This window comes from Bubalus bubalis, chromosome 16 (assembly GCF_019923935.1).
Source record: "Bubalus bubalis isolate 160015118507 breed Murrah chromosome 16, NDDB_SH_1, whole genome shotgun sequence".
NCBI classification, from domain to species: domain Eukaryota; kingdom Metazoa; phylum Chordata; class Mammalia; order Artiodactyla; family Bovidae; genus Bubalus; species Bubalus bubalis.
The window spans coordinates 34026078-34044765 of NC_059172.1; the positions used below are offsets into that span (position 1 = coordinate 34026078).

The 18688-nt window shown below is 38.7% G+C and overlaps 1 pseudogene; it reads left to right on the forward strand.

Annotated features, from left to right (window-relative positions):
• Window positions 1-7275: 7275 nt before the first annotated feature.
• On the forward strand, window positions 7276-8219 carry LOC102412178 (annotated as a pseudogene).
• The last annotated feature ends 10469 nt before the right edge of the window (window positions 8220-18688 follow it).

Below are 18688 nucleotides of genomic sequence, written 5' to 3' on the forward strand. Positions count from 1 at the left end.
AGACTTGAGATGATAGTCTACAAGCAAATTTGTGAGGACAGAGTTACTTTCATATGGCTGTTAGTATTCAAAGGTAGCATAATGTGTTCAACAGGACTCTTTCTATATAGGACAAAACTACAAATGCATTTATCCCTTGATCTAGGTAACCCTACTTGCAGAAATAGACCATAGATCTTTCAGTAGAATTATCCAACTTGAGAAGACAGGAAAAATACAGAAAAATAAAAAGACTTTCAAATGGTGATGCAACAATGTCAAAAGGTCTAACATATGTGTTGTTGTTGGGATTTCCAACTGAAATGAGAAGAGAGAAAAAGGTTTTCTTTTCTTTTTTTTTTTTAATTTTATTTTATTTTTAAACTTTACATAATTGTATTAGTTTTGCCAAGGTTTTCTAAGAAATAATTCCCTAATATATCCAAATGAGGTAAAACCAATCAATTTCCATATTCAAAAATCTCAGTGAATTTCAAGGACACTAAAAACTAAGGAAGCTCTGCGTAAGTATAATATCATATAAGAAACGAATCGCCAGTCCAGGTTCGATGCAGGATACAGGAGGCTTGGGGCTGGTGCACTGGGATGACCCGGAGGGATGGTATGGGGAGGGAGGTGGGAGGGGGGTTCAGGATGGGAACACGTGTACACCCGTGGTGGATGCATGTTGAAGTGTGGCAAAACCAATACAATATTGTAAAGTAAAAAAAAGAAAATTATGAAAAAGTGAAGAATCTTGACTGCAAAGGAGTTAATTAGGCAAATGAAATAGAAACGTGTCTAAGGCAATCAAGACTCCCATGTATCCTATTAACTGCTAGGTTAGTACATTTATGAACTCTTAGATACAGAGATAAACATCAGTATTTGTGACTCTGGGCTTTGAAACTCATGTGAATTTCATTAATCCTTTCCATGAAGAATGAAAATTTAAAAACCATGAGCCCATTTTAATTATAGGTATTTATATTTCTGTTGTAGGAAGGTTGGTTCACATGGTGAATGATTTTTGTATTGGGTATCTAGAGATAAGCAAGAGAGAAAGGGAACCAGAAGAAGTGGGGAAGAACTGAATCAGCATATTTGGAAAGAGGGCGAGGCTGGTGGAGACAGTTCTTTCCCTGGAGCCCTGGTGCGAGTGCTTCCCTCAAGAGTCCAAATTCTACTATGCAGCAAGGTAAATTTCATTTCCAATTGAATGTCTGTTCCTGAAGACTCGGTCTAAGGCCAGTGAGTGAATTAGATAGCAACAGACAGGAGTGGTTTAAGAACCAAGGTAAGGGCTGAGTGAAAAATATAGCTTAAAACTCAACATTTGGAAAACTAAGATCATGGCATCTGGTTCCATCACTTCATGGCAAAGAGATGAGGAAACAATGGAAACAGTGACAGACTTTATTTTCTTGGGCTCCAAAATCAGCAGATGGTTACTGCAGCCATGAAATTAAAAGATGCTTGCTCCTTGGAAGAAAAGTTATGACCAACATAGAGAGTGTATTAAAAATCAGAGACATTACTTTGCCGCCAAAGGTCCATATAGTCAAAGGTATGGTATTCCAGTAGTCATGTATGGATGTGAAAGTTGGGCCATAAGGAAGGCTGAGAACTGAAGAATTGATGATTTTGAGCTGTGGTATTGGAGAAGACTCTTGGACTACAAGGAGATGAAAACAGTCAATCCTAAAGGAAATTGATCCTGACTATTCACTGGAGGAACTGATGCTGAAGCTGAAACTTCAATACTTTGACCACCTGATGCAAAGAGATGACTCATTTCAAAAGACCCTGCTGCTGAGAAATATTAAAGGCAAGAGGAGAAGGGGACGACAGAGGATGAGATGATTGGATGGCATCACTGACTTAATGGGCATGAGTTTGAGACAGGCTCTTGGCACATGGGCTTCAGTAGTTGCAGCAGGCAGGCTCAGTAGCTGTGGCTCTGGGGTTCTAGGGTTCAGGCTCAGTAGTTGTGGCACAGGACAGTAGTTGCTCCCTGGCATGTGGGATCTTCCCAGACCAGGGATTGAAACTGTGTCTCCTGCATTGGCAGGTAGATTCTTAACCACTGGACCACCAAGGAAGTCCAAATCTAGTTATTTATAGTTGCAGTGGAGGGTGAGGTCTGGGAAGGGAGGCAGAAGTACATGGTCTGTCTGATGTTCCTGAAATTTTGTAAATAAAGAGACACCTTCCAAAAAATGACAGGTAGCCCAATAATTCTACCAGGCTGGAGATACTGACTTAGCCTGCAGATATGTCATGGCAAAAATGAGAAGAGTCCCAAGGATTACTAGAGTCTTTGCTGGGGTTCCCAAAGCAGGGGATGGAAAGAAGAGACTTTTAGGTTTTCTTAAGCAGGCTTTCTTGGCTTTCAGAGGAAAGCATGGGAGATGAGGCATTTGAAGGGGATTTATAGGAGGAATCTAGGAGGAACATGTATTAAACCAAAGTTGTTCTATCAGAAGAGCAACCTGACAAATAACCCTGGGTTCCATGGCTTTGGTCTTTTCCTGAAGTTAAAAACAGAAACAGACACTTCCTTTTTTTCCCCTTTTATCCAAACACATGACTGTCATTAGGACTATCATCTCCTGTGTTTCAAGCCCCTGTCTGTGTAGAAATGTGACTTTTTGGCTTCTTCCTCCTCACCGAGCAGCCTTATGCTCTAGAGAGTTTCCTGTGTCAAGGCCAGTGACGGGGCTCCCTTGACCAGTAAGTTAAGAGTAGAAAAATTTCTTTCATTGCTGCGAGGATGGAAATAGGAGATGATTTTTCTCACTTCAAAGTAAAAGCAGAGGTAGCAAGAGAGGTAACCTGGGATGGAAGATAGTGTTCCTGAGCCTAAGATATAACAGTACTGAGATAGATATCCTAAGATAGACTCTCTTCAGAGAGAATCAACTTTTATCTCCAATTTTCTAAAATCACCAACTTAAAATTTGCTTCTCTGTTAACCTGAAGTCTCTAGGATTCTGGAAGTTTCCCAAATTTTTCTGCATCCCCAGATTGTAATGTGGTGCTTAAAAATAGTTAATGTTCCAAATATACTTCTGAATGTCTGTGTTGGTCAATGAAGGAAAATACACTAGCCAATACAGAGTAAACTTTCTACTTCTAGAATAACCTTCTAAATATAATGGTTTTGCATGCCAGCAGTAATGCTTTTCTTTTACAATTTCAGTCATTTCTAAACTTTGTTCTAAACTAAGATGTGAGCAGGCGTGCCTTACTCTGAGCACACAGGCTTCATCGATGACACGAAATAAACTCTTGCATGTATGGTCATCTACAGTCAATGGGGAAAAAATAGACTCTATGATAAATGGTATTAGGAAAACTGGATAATTAGGAGGAAAAAATGAAATTGTACTCTTATCTTACATCACTCAAAAAAAAAAAATCCCCTCAAATGGATTAAAGACATAAACATCAAACCCAAACCATAAAACTCCTAAAAGAGAACAGAGAAACAACTCCTTGAGTTGGTCATGGCAATGAGTTTTAATGGATGGCACTAAAAACACAAATAACAAAAGCAAAAATCAAAAGTGAGACTACATCAACTCAAATGCTCTGCACAGAAGAAGCACCTAACAAAATAAGAATAAAAATCAAAGTATGGAATGAGAGAAAATATTTTGTAGAACATATCTTGGAAGAGGTTATCATCCAAAATATGTAGGGAACTCGTCCAACTGAATAGCAAAAAATTCCAAACCACCTGATTTAAAAATGGGCTCATGGGCTGAATATACATTTTTCGAAAGAAGACATACAAATGGCCAACAGGTCCATGTAAAGGTTCTCCATGTTACTAATCATCAATGAATCAAAATAAAAATGACATTTATGTGTCACTTCACACTTGCTTAAATGGCTATTTAATAAAAAAGAAAGGTCAAACCCTGGTGAGGATGAGGGTAAAAGTGAAACACTGTGCACTACTGTTGGAAATGTAAGTTGGTTCAGTCACTGTGGAAAATAGTATGGATGGTCCTTGGAAAATTAAAAATAAAACTACTAGATGATCTAGCAGACCTATTTCTGGATGTCTAGCCAAAATAATTGAAATCAGGATCTTAAAGAGATATCTGTACTGTCATGTTCATTGCAGCATTATCCACAATAGCCATATATGGAAATATCATAAGTGTCCATGTATCATGAATGCATAAGGGGGATGTGGTACACACACACACACACGGGAATATTATTCATTCATGAGAAAGAAGAAAATTTCTCCATTTGTAAAAACACGAATGGATCTCAAGGACACCATGCTAAGTGGAATAAGCCAGTCATAGGAGGACGAATACTGCATGATTTTGCTTATATGAGGTGTTTAAATAGTCAAACTCATAGAAACAGAAAGTAGAATCCTGGTTTCCAGGCACTGGGGAGAGGGGAATCGGCAATTGCTGTTCAGGGGGGTATAGTTCCAGTCACACAAGATGAAAAAGTTCTAAGAGATCTCCTGAACAACATTGTGCTTAGAGTTAATGACACTGTACTGTGCATTTAAAATTCTGCTAAGCAGTAGATCTCATTTTTTTTTTTTTTTACCACAATGAAGAAAAACCCATCTGTATGTTGTCTACAAGAAACCTATCTTAACTGTAAAGAATCAGATGAGTTAAAAATAATATGATAGAGTAAGATATACCTTGCAAACACTAAACAAAAGAAAGCTGAGGTAGCTCTGTTTGCTTGAGATAAAGTGCACTTCAGAACAACGAAGATTATCTGGAATAAAGAAGTGCATTATATAATGACAGAATGGTTGATTCTTCAAGAAGACATAACAATTGAAACATATATGTCCTTGACAAGAGAAGGCCAAAATATGTGAGCCAAAACTGGATAAAACTGCATGAAGAAAGAGACAAATCCACTATTATAGTTGGAGGCATTATCACCTTTCTTTGACTAATTGATAGACCAGGCTGTCCGAAAATCCATGAACATTTAGTTGTCAGGACAAAACTATGAACTGACTTGATCTAGTACACATTTGTGGAACAGTCTTTTCAATCATAGCAGAACAAAGATTATTTTCAAGCTCACATAGAATATTTGACATGCTAGACATCATTCTGGGCCATAAAGCACACCTTAACATATTTTAAAAATGTCAATCTTATAAAGTATATTCTTAGACCAGAAATCAATAATAGAAAGTTAGCTTGAAAATCTCTTAATACTTAAGAGATTAAACAAAATATTAATATTTTCAAATAACACATGGGTTAAAAAAATTCCTAAGAGAGTATTTTTCATAGAGGAGAGATTCTTGAGACTAGAAAGTATATATTCAATTTGTTCCTGACCAGGTCATATATGTATGAAGGTTAAGAAAATACACATCATAGATATTAGAATCATTTATGTGTTTTATTACACTGAAACCAATTAGATGAAAATTTGTTAAATTAAGACATCAGTATGAATTAAAATTTTGCTCAAGGTTTTATCTAGCAGAGCTATTTCTATAAAGTTTATTTCAGCAAAATTAATGATTTTTATTTCTCCTATGGCTGGAAGTACATGATCACAATGCTCAGAGCAATGTCTGGCTGTCAAAAACAATTAAACTTGGGTAAAATACTGGGTTGAGAAGTTGGAGATTAGTGACATTGTCCTTACCAATCAGTAAGAGCCCCAGAAATAAACCTGCAGTTCAACAAAGTCAAGTTTTATTTTACACATTTCAGTAAGGGACACTGAACAGTATAGGGGTGTTTGACCAAACAAATAAAAAAGGTACAGTTATGTGATTTAGAATTGGTTTATTAAAAAGCTGTGTGTAGTTATAACAAAACACAAATTTTTTTGAAGGTGATATTAATTTCATCCTCTGTCTTGAGAAACAATAATGTATAAGAGTATTTGTATAATTTGTTGAATATAAAGTTATTTTTAAGTTAAAAAGTTTATGTATGCATTCACAGTGAGCAGGTAAAACTACTTTAAAAGAATACACAAAAAGCATTAGCATTTTTTCCCCTCAACACTCATAAATGTGAATTTTTGGTGAATAAGAAGTAAATGGAATGATAATCTAGGCTGGCAAATGAAATTAAATACATTACAAAGGTCAGGAGTCACAAGGTTTCTACAAACTGTGCATGGACATTTTCATACTTTCAGGAAAAAATGAAGACTCATGATATATAACTCCATAATATGGATCTTATGACAACTCTAGGGATAAATATAATTCAAATCATCTTTATATGAAGGACAAAAATTTGAAAATCATCTTTACATAATAATTGTAGGCATTGATAGAGCAGATTGAAAATAACTTTAATTTTCATTAATTTAACTCAATATTTAATGACATTGTAAGTACAAAGTTGGTTTTGCCAGAGACCTGGGTTTGATCCTTGGGTTGGGAAGATCCCCTGGAGAAGGGAAAGGCTACTTACTCTGGTATTCTGGCCTGGAGAATTCCAAGGACAGTATAATTCATGGGGTCACAAAGAGTAAGACATGACAGAGGGACTTTCACTTTCACTTTCCTTTCACAGCTGATTAACAATGTGATAGTTCCCTTTCTCCCTGGCAACTGTAAATTCATTCTGTAATCTGTGAATCTGTTTCTGTTCTGTAAATAAGTTCATTTGTATCATTTCTTTTAAGATTATGCATATAAGGGATACCATGTTTTATTTTTCCTTCTCTGTCCAACTTACTTCACTTAGTATGACAATCCAATCCATCCATGTGCTGTAAGTGGCATTATTTCATTCTTTTTAATAGCTGAGTAATATTCCATTGCATATATGTACAATATTTTCTTTATCCATTCCTCTGTTGATGGGCATTTAGGTTGCTTCCATGTTTTGGCTATTGTAAACAGTGCTGCAATGAATATTAGAGTGCATGTATCCTTTCGGATGGTGTTTTTTTCTCCAGATATATGCCCAGGAATAGGATTGCAGGGCTATGTGATAGCTTTGTTTTTAGCTTTTTGAAGGAATATCCATTCTGTTCTCCATAGCAGTTGCACAAACTTACATTCGCACCAGCAGTGTAGAAGAGTTCTCATCTCTCCATACTCTGGAGATGTGAATAACTTTTAGTTAGACTATCACTCACTGAGGCACAGAATATACCCTACTAGCTTTTCATGTTTCTTTTTTACATGTTCACAGATGAAGTGTGTGAGGTATGTCAAAAGTCTTCGTGACTTCACAAAAAATATTCCAGGAAAATCTGAATTTTCATCCTGTCTGAGAGTTTGAGGTGATGTCTCTGGTAGTCTCCACATATATGCTTTCTTTAAACCACACTAGTGTTAGCCACACAGCCTTCTGCTTGCTGGGCAACCCTGGCCTTGATGAGCAGCATATGTGGATCTCCAACCCCTGTTTCATTTTCTCTGTCATCACCCTGCTTTGAACAGCCTACTGATCTTCATTATCTTCATGGAATGGCACCTTCATGACCCCATGTACCTCTTCCTCTGCATGCTGTCTGGAGCAGACATTGTCCTCTCCACATGCACAGTCCCTCAGGCCTTGGCTATCTTCTGGTTCGGTGTTGAGGAGAGCTCCCTGGATTGCTGCATCACCCAGCTCTTCTTCATCCATTTCATCTTCATTCTGAGTCAGGGATTTTTCTGGTGAAGGCATTTGACTGCTACATTGCCATATGCTACCCTGTGAGATACACCACTATTCTTACACATACATTGATTGGGAAAATTGGTGTTATCATCTTTCTGAGAAGTTCACCGTATGATTTTCTCCCAAGATATTTCTTTTGAAAAGATCGACTTCCTGTCAAAATAATGTCATCCCACACACCTGGATTGGCCAAATATGCTTGTAATGACATTAGAATGAACATCTGCAATGGACTCTCTGTCATAATGTCAACAGTGGTCTTAGATGTACTATTAATTTTTTGTTTCCTACATTCTGATTCTCCATGCTTTCTTCCACATCCCTTCCCAAGATGTTTGTCACAAGGCTCTCAACACGTGTGGCTCCCATGTCTGCATTATCATTCTCTTTTATGGGCCTGGAATCTTCACAACCCTGACTCAGAGGTTTGGTCGGTACATTCCACCTCATATCCACATCTTGTTGACTAATGTCTACATTCTGGCTCCACTTATGCTGAACCCCATCATTTATGGGATCAAGACTAAGCAAATCTGGAGCAGGTGACTCACATATTTATTCCAAGGCAAAGATAACTTTGGAGGATGAACAGAATTTTCAGCTTTTGTAGGTATCCATGAGGTGAGCTGTAGAATTGGTGGGTGGAAACCCTAGTGGTAAACTGGATACTAGGAAACAGTGAATTCTATTCCAGTGGAAGTTCTCCAGAAGGTTCTGGGACTTACATCTTGTGCAGTCAGATCAACAGAGAAAGTAACACCATGTTTGACTGAGCATGCTATGTCTTATACAGAGCCTGTGAATTTCCAAAGCCATTTATCTTTCATGTCTCTGTCTTGACTTGGTAATAGATGAAATAAATACAGTGTTCTGATTTTAAATTTGTTCAACTATTCCTCACTGAGTTTCTCACCCTTTGAGACATCTTGTGACATCCCTGGACAATCACATACAAAGGGTACCTTTGTCAGTTATGCAAGATGAATAACTTCTAGAGATATAATGGATAGCATTGTAATTATATTATATATTTGAAATTTTAAGCAGTTTGATCTTAAGTTTTCTCACCACATACAGACATAAAATGTAGTTAAGGGTATAGAATATGTTAATTGGCTTGATTTCTTAATCATGTCAAAATAAATGTATTAAAATAATACATTGTTTGCCTTAGAAGTATTAACTTTATATTGGTAAATTATAGCTAAATGATGAAGGAACAAAAAGAGTTCCCCTAAACACAGCCACTGGATAGGTAAATAATTTGGTATTAAGAGGATTAAAAATGAACATATCCATAAATATGTGCATAAATATTTAGTTGTGTCTGGCATTTGCAATCCCATAGAGGAGCCTGCCAGGCTGCTCTTATCCATGAGATTCTCCAGGCAAGAATACTGGAGTGGGTTGCCATTTCCTTCTCCATGAGATTTTCCTGACCCAGGGGTTGAGCCTGCATCTTCTGCATTACCTGCTTTGACAGATGGATTCTTTACCACTAAGCCACCTGGGAAGCCTGCTCATAAATATAGGCAGACATTTATGTAGTTGTACATTTAAAAAAAGTGAAATATTAGTGAAAGCATTTTTGTGTGTGCCATTATCTAACTTGTCCATAACTTACATCTATAAGTTGTGAATCATAAGAGTAAGTGTTAATATCTGAAAAGAAAAGGAGAAATGCCTGTGGAGCACTGGTTGTGAACACAGGAAATGTGGTTCCTATTTTTAACCAGGGAGAGTACACTGGTATGACACTGACTCTTGGGCAAGGGAAACCCATGACAGTCTATTGAGCTGCCTGATTGTAAACAACTCCTGAATCTAGGAACTACAACATGCATTATTCCCGGTTCCTTCTTCAGCAGCATGTTATATTAGAAGATAGAATAGAGTCTGTGCTAGACACACAGGTAATATGACCAGAACCATTGCATGAACCCAAGGCTACACCATTCCCTTTGAAAGAACTGATATAATTGTGCCCAGGAAACACATTCCATAGAGATGGAGCTTACACAACTGCCACAAAGTCTCTTTGCATGTAACACAAAGGCAGGACAAGGACAAAAATGGCCATAAGTTCAGGGTGAAGTGGCCATCCAGAGTAACACCCAAGAAAAGTGCTTTAAGTTGTCTCACATGTGGATTTTCCCTTCACCTACTCTGGGCCTTTGAATCTGTATTTCAGCCTGAATAGTGCCCACAAACCCAAATGTCATCCCACCTCCCTGCCCCGGCTACTTGCTTAGAAACAACACAAGCCACCCCAACTACCACAGGTATGGAAAGGGTTAACTGTATAAATGGATTCAAGCCTTTTATATAAAAACACTCTCAGGATTACCACATATTTAGACATATATTTCTAATAGTCTAGTCGTGGTAGTGTTAGCCGCTCAGTCATGTCCAGCTCTTTGTGACCTCATGGACTCTAGCCTGCCAGGCTCCTCTGTCCATGGGATCCCCCAGGCAAGGATATTGGAGGGGGTAGTCATTCCTTTCTCCAGTGGATCTTCCTGACCCAGGGATCGAATCTGGGCCTCCTGCATTACAGGCAAATTCTTTACTGTCTGAGCCACCAGGAAAGCCCATATTTCTCAATAACCACACCTTAAACAAATAAACTAAAAGCTGTAAATAAAAAGAGTGACTCAACAAACATTAATGGATGCTTACTTTATAACTTACCAGATCTAAGCTAAAATCTGGAGATACAGAAATAAATATCATATTCCCCCTCTCTTAGGAAGGCCATACATTAGTGCAGACAAAAAAGCTAGCAATTAAAATGCCTTGTGATAAATCATGTAGACAACACTGTGGAACATTGTGAGACAAAGGACGGTCACTTTGCCCAGCTGGAAGTGGGAGGAGTTGTCCTATAGGAGCTGATTCCTGCGCTGAATGTTGACCAGTAGCAAGAGTTTCCCAGGTCAAAGGACTTGGAAATAGCAAGTAGGCAGTCTGAGAAGTAGAATATGAGGGGTAAGAGAGGGTCCTTAAGAGACAGGCAAGGTGACCCAGGAAAGGCCTTGAATATGAAGGAGCTCAGGACTTGCCATTCCCAAATAGGTCACTTTTGGAATAATGATTATTTGGAGTGAAAAAGACAGTGAAAGTACAAGTCGCTCAGTCATGTCTGACTCTTTGTGACCCCATGGACTGTACAGTCCATGCAATTCTACAGGTCAGACTACTGGAGTGGGTAGCCTTTCCCTTCTCCAGGGGTGCTTGGAAAACCATGAATGACAGGAAGGCTCTCTGATCACTTTTTCTACTTAAAAACAGGTTATACAATTTCCCAGGAGAAAGGTGATCTCCCTGTAGCAGCAGCAGAAGACTGTCTTCGTTTGCAGAGACTGGGAAGCCATGCTGAAATGGGTCTGAAAAAAACAAGTTTGATAAAATAATTCTTATTTCCCCCGTTCCTGACTCCTGCACCATATATTCTCTAGTCACTTACCCACAACTTACTGTGCCTCACTCAAAGCCCTGTGTCTTGACAATTCGTCACAAAGTTATTATTATTTCTCTGTCTTAAAAATATAAGAGCTTTTTGGTCTGGTCACTTATTTAGGGCTTCATTCTGTTGTGAAGGTCCTCATACACAGGGAAATATTGAATAAATCTTGTACACTTTTCTGTCTGCTTCATCTGTTTCCTGTCAGTTTAATGTTTAGGCTCAGGCAGAGACCTTAAGCAGGTAGAGGAGGGTGGCTGAATTGTAAAGAATCTACCTGTAATGCGGGAGATGTGGGTGTGATTCCTGGATTGGGAAAATCCCCTGGAGAAGGAAATAACAACACACTCCAGTATTCTTGCCTGGGAAATACCACGGACAGAGGAGCCTGGTGGGCTCCCATGGGGTTGAAAACAGACACGACTTAGTGACTAAACAACAACAGCATTATTCACACTAGAGATTTAGACACTAACTGATGTTCATAGTGGCTGTTTGAGAATGTTAATAAGTCATGATCTGACTTTGAATAAAGAAAGTAAAATTATGGTGATTTCACCCTTAGGATTTGGTGTGTGTACTTAGATTCAAATTAAGTAGACTCAAAATTTGGACACTGGAGGTGTCAGCAATGTGTCAAATTATTATAAGCATTCGATCAATTCCTGCTGCTACATTTCCCATTACAAAAAGAGATTCTTAAGTAAATAGGTTTTAGTACAAAATCTATTTCAAATTTTTGCTAAGAAGTATGTATGTGCTATTTCAGCATATTAGAATTAGAAAAAACTTGCTTTTCATCAATCAATTCAACAAATATTTATTGGATGACTTTATGAGCTTGACATTATGTTGGGTGCTAGATAAGATGCATGCATGCTCAGTTGTGTTCGACTCTTTTTGACCCCATCGACTGTAGCCCTCCAGGCTCCTCTGTTCATGGGATTTCCCAGGCAAGAATACTGGAGTGGGTTGCCATTTCCTCCTCCAGGAGATATTCCCAACCCAGAGATCACACCCAGTTCTCCTGCATTGGCAGGTGGATTCTTTACCAGTGAGCCACCGGGGAAGGAAGTAAGCCTAAGCACTTACAATCCCTATCTTCCAGATATTTCAATCCATTGAGGAATTAAAATAACAATCAGCTTTCATATAAGTGTAGGCACTTTTGAGTTCTTCGGGATTTCAAAGGAAAAGCCGTGTGAGACTGGGAGGGAACATAGGGTTCTTTGATGGAAGAGTTTAGGCTTGATCTAACAGCTGAATAGATTACTTAGAAGGTGTTTGTAGATGAAGGTTGAGACAGAGAACTTTGAAGGGAGGGAACACAGCTTGTGCAAAGATACTGAGGCTAGATAGAGCCTGCTACCTTCAAGGAACTGAAAGGACTAAAAGATCCTCATCATGTCTTTCTAACAGGTAAGATTAGAACCATTTTCATTTTTCACTAAACAAGGAAGCCATTTAAGTATTTAAGCATGAGTTACTCTTGATCAGATGTGTGTTTTGCAGGTAGTCTTCCTTTCCCTATCTGTTTAGATTCTCGAGTGGAATGAGCAGCAGCAGCAGAGAGCAGCAGCAGAGACTTGAGGGCACATCAGGTATGCAAAGTTTGAAAAATGGAAGACATTTCCTTTAAGATACCGAATTTGAAAGCCCATTCATTAACCCTCAGACCTGAAGCGTCCTGGTATTGACTTCCTTTTGTACAACTTTTAGGGCTTTAGGGTTCAAAGTAGGTTCTTAGTCTAGCTGCTTTGGCATCCTCTGGGAGTTTGTTGGAAGTGTATACTCTTGGATCTCACTTTGGATTAATAAATCAGAAATTTCATGTTAGGATGATCCTAAAATAACCTGCTAGGTTATTTGAATACAGGTGATTTGAGTAACATTGCTTATGGCAACCCACTCCAGTGTTCTTGTCTGGAGAATCCCAGGGACGGGGGAGCCTGGTGGGCTGCCGTCTTATGGGGTTGGACATGACTGAAGTGACTTAGCAGCAGCAGCAGCAGCAGCTTAAGGTAAAAGATTCTCAAATTTGGATGTTAGATCCACCTGGTTAGTTTGAGGAAATATTGCTATCTAGTTCCCACCACCAGACACCAGGAATTAAAATTTCCCCAAATCTAACAATTGTTAAAACTCCCCAGAAACTTCTAATGTGTAGTCGTGTACCTAAGAAGTAAAGATGGGACTTTGTATTTTCAGAATTGTCTGCCTCAGGTTGTCTGCAAGCATTGGTGGGCATAGAATCACCTGGGGGGATTGTCATAACATAGATTTGTGCTCCACCCTCAGAGTATCTGACTCAGTGGGTCTGGGGTCCATATTTACATTTTCCTCAAGTTTCTATTTGATGCTAAAGCTAGTGGTCTGGAGAATACACTTGGAGAAGCAATGCTTTAGAGGGTATAATGATTTCAGAAAATTAGCAATTCACAACCACCTCCCATAAGAGAAGCATTAAAAGATAGTGTGTTGCTTCATAGATTTTTGTCCCTGCAGAAGTATAAAGTCATATGTTTATCTGTCCTTTTTGTTTGGTATTTTTATAATTTCTAAGTGTCTGGACTTCCCTGGTGGCTCAGACAGTATAGCGTCTGTCTACAATGTGGGAGACCTGGGTTTGAGCCCTGGGTTGGGAAGAGCCCCTGGAGAAGGAAATGGCAATCCACTCCAGTACTATTGCCTGGAAAAGCCCATGGACAGAGGAGCCTGGTAGGCTATAGTCTATGGGCTCCCAAAGAGTCGGACACGACTGAGCAACTTCACTTTCACTTTTCACTTTCAAGTATATAACATTCACTTAAAAATTAAGATATATGAAAATGAAAATAATTTTAAATGTATTGCATTTCTGTATGCAAATGCTTGGGCTTCCCGGGTAGCTCAGCTGGTTCAATTCCTGGGTTAGGAAGATCCCCTGGAGAAGGGATAGGCTACCCATTCCAGGATTCTTGGGCTTCCTGGTGGCTCAGATGGTAAAGAATCAGTCTGCAATGCGGGAGACCTGGATTTGATCCTTGGGTTGGGAAGATCCCTGGAGGAGGGCATGGCAACCCACTCCAATATTCTTGCCTGGAGAATCCCCATAGACAGAGGAGTCTGGCAGGCTACAGATCATGGGGTCACAATGAGTCAGACACAACTGAGCGACTAAGCACAGCACAGCAGGTGCAAATGGTCACATAGAGCTGTATTTGAAAGCATGAAAGTAGGCAGAAGCTTTCACCAATTCCTGATTTTCTTGCACTCCCACTCCTGGGAATATACCCAGACAAAACTATAATTAACAATATAACAATACATCAATACGTGCATCTCTATATTCATAGCTGCACTGTCCACAACAGCCAAAACATGGAAACAAACTAAATGTCCACTGACAGATGAGTGGATAAAGAAGATGTGGACATATACACAATTCTATACTACTCAGCCATTAAAAATAAGGAAAAGTGCCATTTACAGCAACATGGATGCAACTAGAGATTTTCATACTAAGTGAAGTAAGTCAAAGTGAAAGCTAAATATATGGTATCACTTACAGGTGGAATCTAAAGTATGACAGAAATGAACATATCTACAAAACAGAAGCAGACTCCTAGTCATAGAGAACAGATGTCTGTGCTTAGGGGAAGGGGGAAGGGAGAGGGATGGACTGGGAATTTGGAGTTGGTGATGAAAACTATTACATTTAGAATGGATAAACAACAAAGTCCTAATGATTAGCACAGGAAACTCTATTGAATGTCCTGTGATAAACCATAGTGGAAAAGAATATAAAAATGTGTATATGTGTAATGGACAGAGGAGCCTGGTAGGCTGCAGTCCATGGGGTTGCTAGGAGTCAGACACGACTGAGCGACTTCACTTTCACTTTTCACTTTCATGCATTGGAGAAGGAAATGGCAACCCACTCCAGTGTTCTTGCCTGGAGAATCCCAGGGATGGGGGAGCCTGGTGGGCTGACGTCTATAGGGTCACACAGAGTCGGACATGACTGAAGCGACTTAGCAGCAGCAGCAGAGTCACTTTATACAGCAGATTGGCACATTATAAATCAATTATGTTGTTTAGTTTCTAAGTCCCGTCCAATTCTTTGCAACCCCATGGACTCCCCAACAGGCTCCTCTGTCCATGGGATGCACCAGGCAAGAATAGAGGGTTGCTATTTCCTTCTCTCAGCTATACTTCAATAAAAAAATAAATTATCAATATTTGTCCTTAACATATCATGAGATATTTCATGGTCATTACCAATAGGTGGATTTGCTTTCACAAGTTCTTTTTAGGGCAAGGATCCAATAAGTATCTTGAGTATCTGGCAGATATTCTGCACGAGTTCATCAGACTTAGTCCAGACTGAGACATGGAGAAGTCCTACTCCTGCATTGGCCTCTTGGTTTCATTTTGGAGCACTTTCTTACCAATACCAAGAGATTTTGGTTCTCCTTCCAAATATAAAATACAGAAAATTCTGTGTTGCTGAAACACTAATAAATGATCAGCAGGGATGTAGTCCAGATGTGACTTTTGTACTGGTGAAAAGTTTTGTGAATTATAGGGCTAAATTTGCACAATCTTATGATTTACAGTTTCATTTAAAGAATATCCAACTGTATCTTAGCACAACAATATTACAGTTATAGGTAAAGTTTCATTGACTGTCAGTTAAAAAATTTAAAATAGCCTTTTGGGCAAATCATCAATAGTTCACTGCAGCATTGTAACATTTTATAGATCACCTAGTTGAGCTGATCCCTGAGATAACTGTAAAATTCTCATCAGTTTCATCTTTCATTCACTTTGCAAAACCACAGGGCCAGATCTAGGTATTAAAAACTTCCACTGGGTGCCCATTGTACTATAAAGCTACAGGAATCAAAACAGTATGATACTGGCACAAAAAATAGAAATGTAGATCAATGGAACAGGATAGAAAACCCAGAAATAAGCCCATGTACCTATAGTCAATTAATCTATGACAAAGGAGGCAAGACTACATAATATTGGAAAGATAGTTGCTTCAACAAATGATGCAGGGAAAACTGGACAGCTACATGAAAAAAAAAATGAAATAGATCATTCCTTAACTCCATACACAAAAATAAGCTCAAAATGGATTAAAGACCTAAGTGTTAGACCAACACTATAAAACTTTTATAGCAAAGCATAGGCAGAACACTCTTCGACATAAATCACACCAGCATCTTTTTCAATCCATCTCCTAGAATAATGGAAATAAAAGCAAAAATAAATGGGACATACTTAAAGGCTTTTGCACAGCAAAGGAAACAATAAACAAAACAAAAAGACAATCCAAAGATTGGGAAACCTATTTGCAAATGATGTGACTGATAAGGGATTAGTCTCCAAAATTTACAAACAGCTTATGACACTTAATAGCATCAAAACAAAAAACTCACTCAAAAAATGGGCAGAAGACTGAAATAGATATTTCTCCAAAGAGGACATACAGATGGCCAAAAGGTGCGGGGAAAGATGTTCAAGAATGGCATTGAAACATGTATAATATCATATAAGAAACGAATCACCACTCCAGGTTTGACGCAGGATACAGGATGCTTGGGGCTGGTGCACTGGGATGACCCAGAGGGATGGTATGGGGAGGGAGGTGGGAGGGGGGTTCAGGATTGGGAACACGTGTACACCTGTGGCAGATTCATGTTGATGTATGGCAAAACCAATACAATATTGTAAAGTAATTAGTCTCCAATAAAAATAAATGAATTGAAAAAAATTAAAAAAATAGAGAAATGCAAATCAAAACTACAGTGAGATATCCCCTCACACTGGTCAGAATGGCTATCATCAAACAACAACAACAACAACAACAAAATCCACAAACAAATGCTGGAGAGAGTATGAAGAGAAGGGAACACTCCTGCACTGTTTGTGGGAATGTAAATTGGTACAGCCACTATGGAGAACAGTACGGAGGTTCCTTTAAAAATTAAAAATAGAGCTACCACAGTGTTAGTTGCTCAGTCTCAACTCTTTGAGACCCCGTGGACTATAGCCTGCCAGGCTCCTCTGCCCATGGAACCCTTCAGGCAAGAATACTGAAGTGGGTTGCCCTTCCCTTCTCCAGAGTATCTTCCCAACCCAGGGACTGAACCCAGGTCTCCAGCACTTCAGGCAGATTTTTTACCCGCTGAGCCACAACGGAAGCCCAGAGCTACAATATGACTCTGCAGTCCCAATCCTGGGCATTTATCCAGAGAAAAATATGGCCCCAAAAGATACATGCACCCCAATATTCATTGTAGCATTGTTTACAATAGCCAAGACGTGGAAACAATCTAAAAGTCCATAGACAGAGGAATGGATAAAGATCATGAGGGGTGTGTGTGTGTGTGTGTATAAAATGTGTGTGTGTGTATATATATATAATATATATACATATATATAATGAAATATTATCCAGTCATTAAAAATAATGAAATAATTCCATTTGCAGCAATATAGATGGACAGAGATTGTCATACTGAGTGAAGTAAGTCAGATAGAGAAGGAGAAATATCATATGACATCCCTTATATCTGGAATCTAAAAAGAAATGATACAAATGAACTTACTTACAAAGCAGACACAGACTCACAGACTTAGAAAATGAATTCCTGGTTGCCGGTGGGGAAGGGATAGTTAAGGACTTTGGGAAGGTCGTGTACACTCTGCTATATTTAAAAAAGATAACCAGCAAAAATCAACTGTATAGCACTTGAAACTCTGTTCAATGTTATGTGCCCGCCTGGAGGGGAGAGGGAGAATGGATTTATGTATATATATGGCTGAGTCCCTTCGCTGTTCATCTGAAAGTGTCACAACATTTTAATCAGCTGTACCCCAATAAAAAATGTTTTTGGTGTTAAAAAATTAAATAAAATAATGTAGGGAATTAAATAATAGTATATAAGACAGAAAAAAATTACTCTCATTGGGTGGCCACAGTGTTGCTGAGATTTAGTGGTTAATTTGATCTAATCACTTCTGCTTTTCTCGTGATGAGATACATTTACAATCAGATTGAACCAATTAACAATTAGCTATTTCTCTTGCACCCTTTTGCAGTACAAGGATTCTCTTCCTAGTCAGTGTCTTATTTACAATTTTTGTCTCTATTATTTTATTAATCAATTATTCATATGTTTATGAGAAGTACTTAAATGTTTTATATCCTGATCACTCACCTACAGCCAGACATCCTGGAATGTGAAGTCAAGTGGGCCTTAGGAAGCATCACTATGAACAAAGCTAGTGGAGGCGATGGAATTCCAGTTGAGCTATTTTAAATCCTGGAAGATGATGCTGTGAAAGTGCTGCACTCAGTATGCCAGCAAATTTGGAAAACTCAGCAGTGGCCACAGGACTGGAAAAGGTCAGTTTTAATTCCAATTCCTAAGAAAGGCAATGCCAAAGAGTGCTCAAACTACTGCACAATTGTACTCATCTCACACTCTAATAAAGTAATGTTCAAAATTCTCCAAGCCAGGCTTCAGCAATACATGAACCGTGAACTTCCAGATGTTCAAGCTGGTTTTAGAAAAGGCAGAGGAACCAGAGATCAAAT